Source organism: Sesamum indicum, linkage group LG6 (genome assembly GCF_026168435.1).
Source record: "Sesamum indicum cultivar Baizhima isolate 11 linkage group LG6, ASM2616843v1, whole genome shotgun sequence".
Classification (NCBI taxonomy): domain Eukaryota; kingdom Viridiplantae; phylum Streptophyta; class Magnoliopsida; order Lamiales; family Pedaliaceae; genus Sesamum; species Sesamum indicum.
The window spans coordinates 9,393,083-9,396,888 of NC_142662.1; the positions used below are offsets into that span (position 1 = coordinate 9,393,083).

The following is a 3,806-nucleotide window of genomic DNA, read 5'->3' on the forward strand; positions in this document are numbered from 1 at the left end:
ACAAATTTCCAAGGGTATGTATGTATTTAAATTTCTATGATTTTAAGATCATATGGTGATGTTAAGATTAATATCCAAATTAATTTTTGCAATTTAATCATATAACTTTAAAAAATTTGGTCGTTGTGATTCCATCTAACTATTAGTATATAACAATTATATTTTAACAAAAATGATGGTAACTGTTTTAATTGATGAGAAATATTGTGCTTACGGTAGTTTCTTGGATGTGTAAATGGTAAGACTCGCTAGAGGAAGGGCTTGAACCTTCGACCTTGTGGTTAACAGCCACACGCTCTAACCAACTGAGCTACTCCAGCCCCATGCACCCCTAGTCGATTAAAATAAAATTTGATCCTTTACCACTTATACTACAACCAACTCATAGAGAAATATTGTGTTATTTGTAATTAACTTTTAGTTTCACTCATATTGTTAAAGCAAAAGTAAAATATAATATAAAAAATTAATATTGGAATAAAATTAATTACTCAAAGTCCCATAGAGATTTTAATTCTTGATAAGAAATTTCAATTAATAAAATTGATAATTTTTTATTTATAAGTTTTTTTAGGGTAAATTACATTAACATCCAGGAGGCTAGGCTCAAATAGAAAAATATTTCATAACTTTTGTAAAACTACAAATACACCTCTTGAATTTATAGTTGAAATTTCAACTACTACACCCCCTATTTAGAGACAAAATTTGCACAAACACCCCTAAAAAATATTCATTAGCACTCCTTAGGGGGTATAGCTCTAGCTTTATTTTCTAACCTAAATAGGTTTAATATAATTTACCTTCTCTTTAAACTACATTTTATTTTTAAAAAAATTGTATAAAATCCCCCAGTATTTTAAAAGTTTAGTTAAAAACTCTCATGTGTTAAAACAATAAGCAAAAAACTATTGTATTTTTTGAAATAATGTACACTCTCCCCTTCCGATCCATTACCTATGCTTAACATAAAATTTTAAGTTCATGATATTAATTATGTTACTGCCACTGAAATATTAGTATTATACGATTATAGTTTCAAATAAATTGAAAAAAATTATTTTAATTGATAAGGAAATTACTTATAAGTTTTATTATTGCAATGTACTTTTTAAATATAATTGGTTCGATTAATAAAAAAATTCCCAAAATCAAAATTTTATATTTCGTATTCACTAATGATAATATTTCATGATAGTTTATCAAGCCAATTAATATGAAAATAGATGTAAAAGTTATGCATTCAGGACTATCTAGTGCTAAAAAAGTCAAGTAGTAAGTGTATAATTGTCCTTTCGCAATGAGTAAGTGTATAATTGTCATGATACTTTTATATATACTGAAATATATATCCCGTGCAAATGTAGAAACATATATTTAGATGTGAATTTATATCATTTATTAGCTACAAAGAATATTTAGTCCACAAATTTATTTATATTTCTATAATTGAAACATTAGTTTATACAATTATATCTTTTTAGAACAATGATAATAATTATTTTACTATTTAATTGTATTATTTGTAATTCACTTCTAGATTAACTTATTTGATACTATTAAATAAAAAGTTTAATTCTTAAAATTGAAATTTTCATTTTGTATATACTAATTATTACACTTGATGATAGTGTATTGAAATAAATTAGTGCAAAAATAAAATATAATATATTTATGTCAATTATTTTACTACACAGTAAGGTTTTAAATTAGTTATTTGTTATATTAATGTTCACACACTCCTCCAATCTCAATATCTTGGGGGCATGACAAGTCACTACTCTTTTCAAAATATTTAATAGCACTTGTAATTTAATCAAATTGATTTTTTTTTCATAATTGAAATTTGATATTGTTCGTTATTATATATAGACAGATCTAAGATTATATTAGTATTTTATATATTATTCATGTATTTTCTATTATAAATTTTAATGTGCCGTAGTAATTAAAAATTTCTTAATGTAATTAAGATATATTTTTCTGAATAGTAATTTTGTTGATATATTAACTATTTGCATATTTGTTTTTTTTTAGTTGGATATGTTAATCGTTCTCTAAGTAGTCTAGAGCAATTAGCAATTACTGAATAATTTTTTTATATATAACTAAACTTTTATTTATTATTAAAAGAAATACTTAAGCAAGGGTATAATTGCCTTTTCACAATGGGCTCCAAGTCAAATGTCAAAATCATGGTGAAAAGAGGGAAATTATTACCAATAGACTTGTTATGGGGCATAAACTGTATATATGAGAGTCTTGAATTTCTCTAATTGCATCTGTGCATTGTCAATCGTTATCACAGGACAAGAGAATAGTAGGTCTTGATGATGAGGCAGACAAAATAATAAAGCATCTGAATGAAGAAGACTCGGAGGAGCTTGAAGTTATCTCCATCATTGCTATGCCTGGCCTTGGAAAGACAACTACAGCATTGAAAATTTATCGTGATTCAAGAATTCGAAATAAATTATCCATTGTAATGGGTTTACGTTTCTGAAGAGTTCAAAACCAAGGATATCTTTCTCACTATTCTCAAACAGTTTGTTAAGATATATGGCCCAAATCTGGAGCCCAAAACCTAAAGACCCACAACCACTTGGAGGCCCTACCCGGCTACTCGATCCAACCGTGTTGCCCGACCCGGTCAACTCTCTTAAATACTACTTACCTAACCCTAATCTAATATTTTCCTCCCACTTCTCACTTCTCTCCGCCGACTATTCTCTCTTCCTCTCTCCCGTCCATTCTCCGATGGTGGTTAAAACGAAAACCATTCGGCTGGTTTCCGAAGCCAATCTAATGGCTTCAAGGAAACTGCCCAACAGCCATAACCTCTCGGCCGTTACTTGAGATTGTTATATAAAGGGGGTTTTCATCCCTCCTTCGGGTACGTTTTACAGAAATCTGTTTTCTCCTACAAACCCCTCCGATAAATCTCTGTAATTCTACTGTGAGTCTCGGGTGTCCGGTGTTCTTTCGGGTCTGTGTGCTCTGAGTCCTTTTCGGGTAGTTTCTGAGAGGTGCAACCGTGGATTGTGAGGGCCTTTCTGGTTGGGAGCGGTACTTTGGTGACCGCGTTCCTTTTTACTTGGATCTGGCTAAATACCTGAGCCATTTTCAACAGATATTCTTCTTTACATTTTTGTTGTATTATTTTCATTTCTGCAATTCTATTCGGGTTGTAATTTCTAAGTAGTTTATACTCCACACTGGTTGTAATAGTTGATAGGGTTCTTTGTGAAAGAAGAGTACCACTGGAGGGTTATACCCTACAGTGGTATCAGAGCCTACAATCTGATCCGTGCAGATCCGTGGTGGTGGTAACTTCCGATAAACCCCTCATCTGGTTCTCTGTTCCGTTTATCTTTCCGTTCATATTATTGATTTCATTATTACTGTTTATTATTCCGGTTTACCGTGGTGTAGCCCCCTAATATCCCTCTTGGCCGGACCCTTGAGGTCGTCGGGTATCTAGACGGGACTTAGGCTGGTGAGCCTCGGTTCTGCTATTACTGCTTTATTAACTGTTGGTATTACTTCTGTTATTTTTGTTTCCTGAGTATTTTTTGATAACTGATCGCGGCCTATTTCTCTGTTCTCTGCATATTAGTGTATTGACTATGTGTATATCTTTTGTCATTGTTATATCTCTGTGATATCTGGAATTGGTGTATGTTTTTCCTGAAATTCACACTGTTTCTGTAACCTTGTTTTCTAAGTATTTGGTAGTAACTGTTTGAATCTGTCGTTCTGGGATTTTTCTGTTTTGATTACAAAAATCGAACATTTTTTTGCTAAAA

At 31.0% G+C, this 3,806-nt stretch overlaps 1 non-coding gene across 1 annotated transcript; it reads right to left on the bottom strand.

Annotated features, from left to right (window-relative positions):
- Positions 1–246: 246 nt before the first annotated feature.
- TRNAN-GUU (transfer RNA asparagine (anticodon GUU)) lies at positions 247–320 on the bottom strand. The gene has a single exon. It is a non-coding gene; the product is annotated as a tRNA-Asn (tRNA).
- Positions 321–3,806: the final 3,486 nt, after the last annotated feature.